Source organism: Chelonoidis abingdonii, chromosome 8 (genome assembly GCF_003597395.2).
Source record: "Chelonoidis abingdonii isolate Lonesome George chromosome 8, CheloAbing_2.0, whole genome shotgun sequence".
Lineage (NCBI taxonomy): Eukaryota > Metazoa > Chordata > Testudines > Testudinidae > Chelonoidis > Chelonoidis abingdonii.
The window spans coordinates 83,224,487-83,237,812 of NC_133776.1; positions in this window are offsets into that span (position 1 = coordinate 83,224,487).

Sequence of the window (13,326 nt, forward strand, 5' to 3'; positions counted from 1 at the left end):
TTTTCTGCATAAAAAACAATTTTATAGCCACATCAATTTAAAAGACTAAAAGTGTTGATTGTAAGAACATGGATCTGAAATACTGCGTGGTCCCTGATATAAAGCATCAGTGACATAAGCAGCACCAATTTTTAAGCCTGTTGTATTTCATATTTTTCCTCTACTCAGAACTTCTTGTTTACAACAGGTAGGGTGGCCAGATGTCCCGATTTTATAGGGACAGTCCCGATTTTTGGGTCTTTTTCTTATATAGTCTCCTATTACCCCGGACCCCCATCCTGATTTTTCACATTTGCTGTCTGCTCACCCTAACAACCCGACATACATGTCACTGAAGACAATTCCAAGATACTAAGACCAAACCAGTACATCAGTAGATACAAACAAATATTCACTTGGCTCTAGAATTATTGCACAATTTACCAAATCAAAACACAGTATGACCTTTCCATTACACTTTATTGTATACTGACTAACTTGTGAAGGAAACTCACAGCAGGTAAATACAATATGCAACAGAACTAGCTGACAATTAGCAAAATGGACAAATGTGCAACAGTAACTTTTTTAAATGAGAATTTAATTTTAAACCATAAGATTAAAATAAAAAATTAGCTCCTCAAACCTTTCTCAAGTTTTAATTGTAATAAGTGACATCTTTATTAACCACAGTTACTTTATATGAGAAACTAATGGAAGCGTAAATGGTGGTCAGCAGCTATCCCTTCGATGTCACAATAAAATCACCTTCTTTTGTCACCATGAGTTTTCATTTCCCTGGAGTCCCTTCTCTAAACTGAGGACGGCTCTTAGGCAGGATTCAAATGCAACCCCCTTTCCACCGGTCATACAAGGAAAGTGGGAGAGAATAACCTGACTTCCAGTCCTGTACCCAATTGACTTGGCCACTGCAATGACCCTGACACAACAGCCTCTTTCACCCAACAAGCATTTTGCTAAGTACTCTTCGCACTGAGAGCTGGGGGCCCAGAACAGCATCACCAGGGGTTATGGCCCATCCTGTCCAGGGGGGTGACAACGCCCACACCATGCCCCACAGGGCTACCCCCGGCGCAGCGGTGATGCCCAACCCGTGCCCGGCGTGTGTGCGATGGGGGTGCCCTGGGATCCGCCCAGGACGACGAGGCCACCTGTGCTGACGGGAGGACCACCCCAGGGCAGGCGCCATCACTCGCTAGGCCTTCTGGAGGCCGCTCTCCTGCGGAGGGAGGACCAGGACCGGCTCCCGAAGCCGACGGAGGAGGGCGGAGGCAGAGAGGCTGCTTGGACGGAGCCTTCCCCGTTCCGTGCCTGCGGCAGGCACGGAGACCCCCTGCCCTCCCCGGCCCGGCCCGGCCGCTGCCTCACCCGCTCTCCGAGACGCTGCTGGCGGCTCCCTTCGGGGGCTGGTGGCACAGCCGCGCCCCGAACTGGCGACGGATGGGCTGGCGGGGGCTGGCGCCGCCGCTTCAGGGGCCCCGCTGCGGCCGTTTCCACCAGCTCCCACCGCATCGGGGGCTGGGGAACCCGGGGGCTCTGGCAGTGGCGGGAGATGGGCTCCTCCCGCGGACTCAGCGCCAAGGGGGGCCTGGGGGCCGCTGCTTTCGCCTCATCCTGCTTTTGCCTCAACCGGCCTGCCCGAGCGCCGTCTCCTAGCAACGGCGCCCGGCCCCGCTGAGCTCGCACCCACTCTGCCCACTGCTCCCGGCGCGAGTCTCCGAGCGAGGCGCGCGCGCTCCCGCCACTCACCGAACTCCGCGCGCGATCCACTTCTTAGTGCTTCGGGCATTGGAGGGCTGCATGCGTGCAGCGGCAGTGCAGCTTGTATCCAGGGAGCACGCAGCATGCTTGAAGGCTGCATTGAACGCATGTGCCCGCTCTATGACAGCAATATGTTCACTGCCGTCTCCATCCATTTATCATTAGTGTGCAAAATGTGCGCCATAGGTATGCAGCGCACACATTTGTGCAGCATGCTACAGCCGTTTAGCCGTCTCCTCTTCACCTTGGTAGATGAGCACCTAACAAAATTAGGTGTACATAATTTATCTCTTGTAGATAGAAGAGCTTATACTGCGAAAGATACATTATGCTACATGTGCCCCCTATAGCCTGTCTCCAGCATGAATGCATCAGGTTGTGCTAAACAGAACGAAGTAGGCATGAATCATGAAGTACACATACCCTGTGGAGCACACATGGGAAATTGATGCTTTCGTTGTTTTTTCTGCTGCACTTTCATAGCTCTATTAACCTGCCTTAGGCCTACAGTGTGGGATCTATCAAATCAGACACACATCTCTCTCACCTGCATTATCTATATGGGTCTCTGTGGAACTGTCAACAACCTATACAGGACACTGCAAGCAAGGCAACTCTTGATTCACTGTGAAGGGCACCTGAAATGTTCAAGTCAGGAACACTGGAGGTCACCCTTGGGGTCACTATTGTGCATCAGTTTTTTTCTGATACAGTACATCATAGTGTGCTAAGAGTACCATGACACATGTACAAGCATTCAAGGCATGTCAGCTGCTAGACCCTGTAGTCAAGTATCTGGTGGGTAATAATCACTCCTACACACAGATTACTCAAAGGGATGATTTACTAGGGCTGGCAGAAAATGTAGCAAATACCCCAGGTTTACAAGATTAAAAAGTTACGATTAAATCTCCAAAAGATAGAGCTCTGCAGGCCTACTACCTGGGTGCACCAATGTTGCCAACTCCTGTGGTTTTATCACGAGTCTCATGCAATTGGGTGTCTTTCTTAATGCCCCAGCTCCAAGGGTTATGTTATTTCATGAGAGTCTCAGCTTTCCTTAAAAAAAGTAAGTCTTTAGAGTTACTGTGAAGAAAAGTTTGAAAATTTGATCCAAGTGTATTCTAAAGGTTCAAAAATCAAGACATAAAAATAACCATATTTTATTTTTGTAATCTCATGATTTCTGTGGGGGGCCTGACATGATTTTTGAATGTTAGAGTTGGCAATACTGTAATCCATTCCTCTGCTTGAGGTATTTACATTTGCTGCAGTCCCCTGGCCAGGGTTCAGTCTTGCAGTATGTCTCATTGGGAACCCTTCTGTATTGTTCTTCCACCTAGATATGGCAGATGCCCTAAAACTCCTGGCACTCTGCCAAACTCCTTGCAACTCCCCAGAATGCTCCCCTTCCTGCTGACCAATGCAGAGAGAAAGAACAGTAGATTCACTCCTTAGTAAACTCATGCTGTCCTCTACTGACTCATAACTTCCAGCAGATTCATCACACTGGGAGAGGCAGGATGAGGGCTCCCAGAAATGCTTAGGACATAAGCATAAGGAGTATCCATGTACCAAGGCCAGAGAGAGGTTTGGAGACATTTCAACACAATTATTTAAAAAAATAAAAATTTGTTTATTTTTTTCATTTCATTCTGCTTGGACAGGGCCATCAGACTGGTCAGTTTCACTTCCAGGCTCTCCTGCACCAGCATGAGGCTTTTGTTTCTGAGTCTCCAAACTTTCCAGTACTGCAGGGGAAGGTTGAAATCCAAACAAAAGACTATGTTTATTTGTTTTAATTTCTGTTCCTTCTGGAGGGTTCATATGGGACAGGGGTCTCCAGAGCTCCAAATACCGGGGTACATTTCCTCTTGATTTCATCACTTATTTGTAATCTCCATGCCAATGAGATAATATTGATATTATTACAGTGCTAGGTTTACAATGGCGCCAGTGGCTTCATGGAGCTGGGCCCATGCTCAGAAGGGGCCCCGGCCTACTCTACTTCCACTGCGCCTCGAGACCCCGCTCCTGCCCCCGCGCACCACTTGCTCCTCTTGGCCTGCCTGACGGCTGGCCGAGGGCTCCTCTATGCTCCCTGGCCCCACCCTCCTGCTCTTTTCTGCCCTCTGGCAGGACCCCAGTGCATTCCTGGCTCCAGGGCTATGGTGCTCCGCCTGTCTCCCCGGAGCTGAGCCGCCTGGGTGCAGAAACTTGTCCAGTCTCAGCCTGGGGGGACGGACAGTGTGGGGGGCTTAGCTGGGCCCCTCCAGGCAAGTGCATTTTGAGGGATCCTGGCCAGGGCAGGCCTTGACCTGGCTGATAGCACCACTCCTGAAGGGACAGAGCAAATCCTGGCCCCGGGGCCAGCCCTGGCTGCACTGTCGGCTCAGCCCAGCAGACAGAGTCACCTCCCAGCAGGGTCGGTGAGTGCAGCCAGAAGGCAGGGCGTGGGGGAGTGGGTCTCTGGGGAGTCGGAGGGGAGGGGTGCTGGACTGTGAGAGGGCAGGGAAGATCTGTGTGTTGGGGCACTAGGGAGTGGGAGTTCTGTAGGGGGTGCTGGGCGGTTATGGTGGGGCTGTGGGCAGGGGAGTGCTGGACAGGGGTGGTGTTGTGCAGAGTGCTGTGCATTTCTGGAGGAGATCGGGGGGGCGCTGGGCATAGTGGGTCCAGGGGGGCTCTGATTATAGGGTGTCAGGGAGGTGTTGGGTGGGGGGCTCTGTGGCATGGACCTGCCCCCCGAGGGGAAGGGGCATGCTGGTATCACAGGGCCACTGTGTGCCTGGCAACTGCTAGTTTGTAAATAGTGCCCTCTCACTGGGCTAGGTGGAGCAGGGCTGCCCCTGCCATGCCGTGCCGTGCCCCTAGCTAGCCCATTGGTCTGGGAACTGACCTCCCCACTCCATGCTCCATTGCCTCAATGGAGGTGCCCAAAAATGTTTGGCACCAGGCCCACAAAAGGGTTAATCCAACTCTGATTATTTATTTCATCTCAGATCTCAGTGTGGTTTACAAAGGAAGGTGATCATTATCCCAGTGTTACAGATGGGGAAATGGCACCACAGAGAGGTAAAGTCACTTACCCAAAGTCTCATAAGGCAGGTCACCTGCACAGCTGGGAACGCAATCCAGGTCTGACTCTCGGTCCAGTGCCCTATCTACTGAATCATGGTATCACCCATTTTAAGCATCAGGCATCCCTTTTCCATCCGTAGGATGCTGTGGCTTTTCTAACATTTTTTTTCCTGAATTGTGATGTACAAAACAGCATCACAAATTAAAGTTTATTTACAACAGTGTGTGAAGTGAGATGAGTTCATTGACATGGCTATAGAGCACACTTCAATAATTTATTCGAGAAATTCTATAGTGAGTCATATTGTATTTCTCCTATCTTGTATTGATCTGCCCTTGCTAAGGCAATTTTACAACTTAGTTCACTGAAGGAGAAAAGCAAAGTAGCTACGTTGTGGTCCCCAGGCCAATGTGAAAAATGTAACTAAAATGTCTAAATTTTCTTAATATATTAACAAAATGTGTTGCACACTGTAGGGGTTAAAAGCAGCCAAGCTAGGCTGATAAGAGGGCTGTGAGCCAGGAGCTGTGAAGAGCCTCTCTCCAGCTCTGGAGGGAGAAGGGCTGGCTGCCTGAGAGAAAGGTACCTGAACTGGAGCAATGCTGGGGAATAGGGCAAGGGAGCTGGGGAGCTCCAGCCTGGTTAACCCCCAGGCTGCAGGCCTTGGTGAAGGCCTACAGAGGTACTGGGGCTACAGAGGTACATGGGAATAGGCAGAGGCAGCTGCTCCTAACCCCTTGCCAATGATGAGTGGCCACTACAGACTGCCGTCTGCCCCAATGAGTCGGGGCTAGATGATGACTGGCAGTAGCCACTGAGGCAAGGTGGGTTTAGAGAGTTGGGGGTTCCCCTGGGAAGGGAGACCCAGAGAGTGGAGGTACTGCTGGGGCAGAACCCCGAGGTAAAGGGCACTGGGGTCCGGTAGGGACACGGGACCAGCAGCAGATGAGACACCAGACAGCAGCTCCATAAGCTGGTGAAGAGCTAATTCCCAAGACAACTAGCAGGAGGTGCCACACTGGTGAGTCTCGACTTCACTACACATACAAATTTTCAGTGTCAAAGTAGAGACCAAAGCCTTATGAACCTGATTCATTCTCCCATTAGATTTACACCCCATGAATTAACTCAGTTCAATAAGTTCTGTGAGTATAGCTTATGACTGTGAGTCAGGAGATCCTGGGTCTATTCCTGACTATGTCACAAACTTGCCATGTCAGTTGGGAAAATCTCTGAACAACTCACCTCATCTTCCACATTTGTAAAGTGGAGATAATGCCTGCCTCCAGTGCTGGATCTAGGCATGAGCAGACTAAGCAACTGTTAGGGCCCCTAACAGCTCCAAGGAGCCCCGATGTAGTATTTCTCCCAAAATACTATTCATCTTATTTAACTTGGACTTCTTAACAAATGTATTAGTATGTGTTGTGTTGGTATGTTTTTTGGTTTGTGGAAATAATGCAATTAGATTTTTAGGGGATAGGTAAGTCATATGGGGGACCCCAAAATATTCTTGCGTAGGGCTCCACTGGGCTAGTATTGCCTCTGACCACATCAGTGGAGGTTATGAGACTTAATTCATTATTTGTTTGTAAATCTCTTTGAGATGCTCTGACAAAGGGATCAGCAAAATATACCAGACAACAAATATTTAAAATATTACTACATTGGAAAATTTTCACTATAGAATTTTTTGGATCATATAAAATAAAATGTAAATAACATATTTCTTAGGTCAACTGTAATGGAACTGATTCTGCACTCATTGAAGTAAGTGGGGGATTTATCATTGACTTCAATCTGCTTAATGCTGAAACTTTTTTAAAAAATTGTCTGTCAATCTTGGTTTTAAACTGGATTAAATATGATAATAGTTAGAGTTGAGTTTTTCAGAGTCAACTAAAGGATTTAGCCACACAACTTCCATTAATTCCACTGAGAATTGTGTGGCAAAGTCCCCTAATCAGCTTTGAAAAGCTCAACCTGTGTCCTATGGTAAGATTCGGGGAAGGAAATGGGCAATTAGTTGGATCCAAGAAGTATCTGACACTGTAAACAGGACTAGACTAGATACTGTACATAAATATGGTGATCCTAGCAATGACTTCCAGTACAGACTGCTCTGACTTTATCTACGTATAGACTACATGCAGACACATACAACAATACAGATTCTCAGAGAACTACACAGCCATCCTCCCTACTCCTCCCCTTCCGCTCTTCCCCACCCCCCCCCCCACATGTTTCTGGACTGCATACAAACCCATAGCCATATTTCACATATTGATTTTGTCACTCATGGCCTACATTTTCCTCTCCTCCCCCCAGAACAGTTTACTGCTTACAGGTGGCTTGTTACTCTGGTATGGCAGATTCATATGGAGCAGCATACTAAAAAGGAGGCAATATAAGGGTCTTACTTTTAACACCCTGGCACACATGAGTATCAAGTACAAAATAAGATGTAAATGCTTATTTAACTGTTGTTTGCACATCCTGGGATCCATTCTGAATTCTACATGGTGGTGGTAAGGTGACACCAAGATGCTGCCATGCATTTCGCCATTAACGGAAACACATTGTGACCTGTGTCTTGTACTAAATTTTGCACTGGGTCATAAATCGTAAATCCCTCCCATTCTTATGCTAATAACAATAAATACAGGGCCAGAAACTCAACAAGCTCCAAGGCTATTTCTGCCTCTTCTGCTTCTGCTGCTGACTCCATGGCAGGCTGCTCCTCCTGGAGGTTATCAAACAGCTCCTCTGAGTATGGACCCAGGACATGCTGCAGCTGCTCCAGCGGCAAAGCCTCCTTGGGGATCGATGTGAGCACCAGAGTCACTTCATTAGCCTGATTTAGCACCTACCAGGCCCCCTCTGGTTCTATATTAGTTTCTGGGGTCAGAAGATCACCAGCCCAGCTGATCAGGCTACTTTGAATCGCTGTTGGCTCATGCTTCGCACAGTACCCAGCACCTGGTCAAACTCCTTGTAAAAGAGGCAGGATGACAGGGAGTTGCCAGAGGTGTGGTTCTTATTCCTGACTTTATGATAATCACTCTTGAGTGGCTTAATTGTTCCATGCACTGGTCACCCATGCAATGAATCCACAGTGCTGCCAGGCTTCTTTGCTATTTCCTGGTACACATGGTTATTCATGAAGTCGGATGTTTTGTTTGCCTTGCATTAGAGATTTTACTACAATCTAGCTGTGATCCCATGGCAAAAGACTTCTTGTTGGTAGCCATTGCAAACATGAGACTGGTCACTCTGTTTCCTGCTTAGCAGTCAGAATAAAATGGCCGAGTTAGTGCCCGAGCTGCTGTACTTGAACCAAGGGGGTTGCTTCCATTTTCTAGGAGCTGATTGGTTAGTCTTGGGATAGAAGGGACAGGAAACAATGGTTGATGGGATTGTAGACTGCATTGGGGTACTCTCAGGACAAATCTGGGGGACCTGGGCCCGAGCTGTGTCCACATGGCAAAACCATGGAGTTTGGACTTGAATCCCCCTTGTCGGGACCTAGGGCCTGGGCCCAGAGGGCTTACTGGCTCAAGTAAGACAAAATTGTGTGTAGACAGAAGTGGTGTTTGGTCACGAGCCTGACCCCAGGCTTACATTGGAGTATAGACAATCCGATGAAGACTGCCTTTTAACCAACAATTCCAAAGTGCTTTACAAACACCTCTCATATCAACCCTGTGAAGTAGGTAAGTATCCTTCCTATTTTAAGTGCAAGGAAACTAAGGCACAGAGAGGTTAAGTGACTTTGCCCAAGATCACTAAGCCAGAGTGGAAAGCTATCATTCACCTTCAGTGTGAATAGGTTTAGAAATAAGCATCAGTATGTGAATAAACCCAGATGCCTGAGTTACTAAACTCATGTTCTACCCATTAGACCACGGGTGGGCAAACTTTTTGGCCTGAGGCTCCACATCTGGGTATGGAAATTGTATGGCAGGCCATGAATGCTCATGAAATTGAAGGTTGGGGTATGGGAGGGGGTGAGGGCTTAGGCTGGGGGTGCGGGCTCTGGGGGACAAGAAATTAGAAATTAGGAGTTCAGGGTGCGGGAAAGGGCTCCAGGCTGGGGAAGGGGGCTGGGATGCAGAGGGGGAGGGCTCTGGCTGGGGGTGCAGGCTCTGGGATGGGGCTGAGATGAGAGGTGTGGGGTGCAGGAGGGTGCTCTGGGCTGGGACCAAGGGGTTTGGAGGGCAGGAGGGGAATTAGGGCTGGGGCAGGGGTTGGGGTACAGGAGGAGGTCAGGGGTGCAGGCTCTGGACGATGCTTACCTCAAGCTGCTCCCAGAAGCAGTGGCATGTCCCCCATCCAGCTTCTATGCGGAGGCATGGCCAAGTGGCTCTGCGTGCTGCCCTGTCTGCAGGCACTACCCCTCCAGCTCCCATTGGCTGTGGTTCCCCCCTACCCCGTTCCCCATCTGGAGCACCAGAGCAAGGCAAGCCCCAGACCCTGCTCCCCGGCAGGAGCTTGAGGGCCGAATTAAAACGTCTGGAGGGCCAGATGCAGCCATCGGCCCGTAATTTGCCCACGTCTGCATTAGACACCACTCCCTCATGATTATATTGATCGTTAAATTTAGATTTGGAAAGAGGTTTTTCTCTGTGCAAATTGGCGTGAATCTTGAGACATTTCATCTTCATTGGAATACTGAGAGATGTCAGCCTCCAGGATCAGCTGTGCCTTCCCCACACAATTAGCTGCATATGATTGCACTGGAGAACCTAGTTACTCCCCACCTGTTTTTGTGCTTCTGTGTTTGCTGGAAAAAATATTAATTTAGAAGTTTAGTAGCAAAAGCTGTACAAAAATAAATGGACTCTTATGGTTGGGGAAAAAGCCTCTGGGCTATCAAAGATGGAGAAAGTTCAAAGGATTACAGCAATGAAGATTACAGTACCCCTGAGGCAGTAAAGGTAAAGGACAGAGGGAGGTGGAACTCCTCTCCATAATTTGATACCAGAGCTCTACACTCTAGTGAGCAGAAAATTGGTTAAAACAACACATATTGCCTATGGTGGCTGGTGAACTCAAGTTGGGCCTGAGGTAGGTACACATTTCAGAGGATTAGTATTCACTTAGAGCAGTGGTTCTCAACCTGTGAGCCCCTTGAGACCCAATCACCACACAGCTGTGGCCCATGTGAATTCCTCAGGGCCATACAGGTTATATATTGTGTGGATGCTGCACACAACACATAGAGAGCTGTATATGTGGCCCACAATGGTAGACAGGTTGAGAACCACTGACTTAGAGCCTGCTCCAAAACCCACTGAAGTCAGTGGGTGTCTACCCACTGACTTCAATGTGGTTTGGATCAGGCCCTAATATTAATACTTTTGCATACGCTGTTTCTCCCTTACTTATGCTATGTAATTAATTATGAAAATTCTTGTACAAATAATGATGAAATTAACGTTGACTAATATTTACTAGCTAGCATATAAATATATAGTGGTAATAACATTTATATGTGTGTGTGTGTGTGTGTGTGACCTATACCATTATCCTGTTCATTTATGTTAAGCATCCCATATCTCCTTGAATTCGCTGAAGTAAGCATTGACATAAGCAGATAGGAAACTTTTGTCAAAATCAAGATACATTCATTCTGTGTCTTAATACAAATTAGGGAAGTATCTCCATGGATCAGTACCTGGAATGCTTATAACCAAAACAAAGATAAGGAAGGAACAGAAAAACAAGTTAGAGAACTGGAACAAACTGATGTGTTGCACTTTAGTGATGTGTAAAGATATGTGTTTCTTGTAAAATCACACAATAATACCAGCTGAAATGTGTAACTTGGGGAGCATACATTCTTCATAAGGTGAATGTAACATCGCTGCATGGGACTGCTCTTCAGAGATTGGTATCATATGGAACCTTTTTCCTGGACCATATTAATAAACCCGACAGACATTAGTTATTTGGTCTCTTGAATATATTAAATAACTAAGGCTAAGATTTTGTCAGTTATTTTTAGTAAAAGTCAGGGACAGGTCACGGGCAATAAACAAAAATTCACGGAGCTCCTCACCTATCCGGACTTATTACTAAAAATAACCAGACAAGCCACGGGGCAGGGGCACATGGCCCTGGTTGCAGACCCTGCCGAAAGCTGTGGGGCAGGGGTGCATGGCCCTGGCTGCAGCCCCTGGTAGAAGCCACAGGGCAGCGGGCACGGCTGCAGTTGCAGCCCCCATCGTGGGGCAGAGGCAAATGGTCCTGGCTGCAGCCCCTGGCAGAAGCCGCGGGGCAGGGAGCACGGCTGTGGTTGCAGCCCCCATCACTGGGCAGAGGTGCATGGTCCCTGCCGCAGCCACTGCTCCAGCCCTGGCTTCAGCTTTTGACAGCTGAAGCCGAAGAAGTCACGGAGATCCAGTAAAGTCATGGAATCCGTGACTGCCGTGACCTCTATGACTAAATTGTAGCCTTATTCATAATGAGCCAAAGTGTGGTCAAGCAATTGACTATACAATTTATCAACAGTAACAAACAAACAAAAACCTTACATTCCACATCCACATTATACAGCACTATTTACATTTTTGTACTTTTCGTATATTAAATATTTAAGAACATAAGAATGGTCATACTGGGTCAGACCAAAGGTCCATCTAGCCCAGTATTCTGTCTTCCGACAGTGGCCAGTGCCAGGTGCTTCAGAGGGAATGAATAGAACAAGTAATCCTCAAGTGATCCATCCCCTGTCACCCATTCCCAGCTTCTTGCAAATAGAGGCTAGGGACACACTTTAAAATATTTTAAAATACACCACCTTTTTAAGAAACCCTGTGCAGATTTGCAGCCTAACAGTGAAATCAACTCGAGTGGGGAGGAGTTTTCCATGCGGAGTGATGGAAACTCATCACTTTGCAACAATTGGACTGGATACAGAAATAGATAACATATATTAGGGAACAATCCTACATCTGCAAAGTGATGGACTGGATAGCCCACTTCGATGTTTTTATTCTAACTTTACTAATTTTGTGGGTGAAATCAATTCAGCTGTTTCTTTAGCTGAGAATTCTGGTGATTTCAGATGATGTGTTGACAAACTTTATATTGACCCTGTCATGTCTGACAATTCTAATAATTACTCCTTCAGAGAAGCAGCAGCTTTCTCTTTAAATTCCTCCCTAATAAGGACAAGACTCTCAGCCTCTAACAGAGCTGAAGATAAAGCTTGTCTGTGCAGAAGACAGAGCTTTCTCAGGGGGTTGTCCAAGATGGCAGAATGGACTCTGACAGGATAATGAACTACTGCAGAATCTAAAAACTCTGAAACCTTACCACTTTCCATTCCCAGCACAAGCCACATGTCTTAGACTTTGCTTTTGCCAATATAAACACAGAGCACAGCACATATATAAGAAAGTATTAATAAAATAAAATACAATTAAAATGTTAAATTCTCACATGGCTTTCCCCCTCTGGGGAGAGGAAGGGAGAAAAAAAGAATCACTGCACAACAGATGCTAGTCATGACCCTTACTACATTTTTGGAAGAAGCTGCAATACCACAGGGTTGGGTGCAGTATATGAACCTGAATAAAACAACAAACAACAAAAGGAGTGCATTAAATTTAACATCAGTTGGTTTTAAAAGACATAATTTCATTTGCCTGAATATTAGCTACAGGACTTATCCCTTTGTTATTATTTATAGAGCACAAGAAGTACACCTGATGTTGTCCAGCTAAGGGTCGGCACGAAAGAGTCAATAGGTGCAAGTCTGCAAGAATAAATGAAGGAAACATTACAGTCAATTCAGAGTCCATTAGCACCTGAACATCACTTGAAATAGGTAGACTGTTGCTGTAGCTAATGAGAAGACTCCTTGCTCTTCCGAGAATCTGAATATTTTGTCACAATTTGTGAATGTCTTTTAAAATCTCTTTGAAATCACTGGTGAACTATGAAGCTACAAGGTCAGTGTTTTAATTTTTCAACCTGCAAATTTTAGCTCATAACTGAAAATAAAATAAAAATCTGAATAATTATCCTTCATGCTGAGAGAGTGGGGTTCTCATCACTCATGTCTCATATTTTATATGGCATCATCCCTTCTCATGCTGTCATTTCCTCACCCCAACTGCTCTCGCTCCCTCAGTGTCTTAGCAACAAGAGACTGGCTGGCCGACCGCAGCTAACTTTCCTTCTACCCCCTCAAATCAATTAGTTCATCCATTTAAATCACGCATCAAAGAAGCCTGCCTCTTCTGAACACACAGCTCACAAAGGGCCCAATCCTACACTATTTAAGCCCACAGACGTTTGCCAATTGACTTCAGTAGAAGGAGGATCAGGCCTTGAATATCCCAGCTTAGTATAAAAGATGTATAATGATAAAGAAGATGGTTGTGGAGCCCCCCTCCCCTTTCTATGTGTGTGTATGTAGGAAAATGGCATGGCAGCTTCATAGGGGAAAGTCCTGAAATATTGATCAAAATCACCAA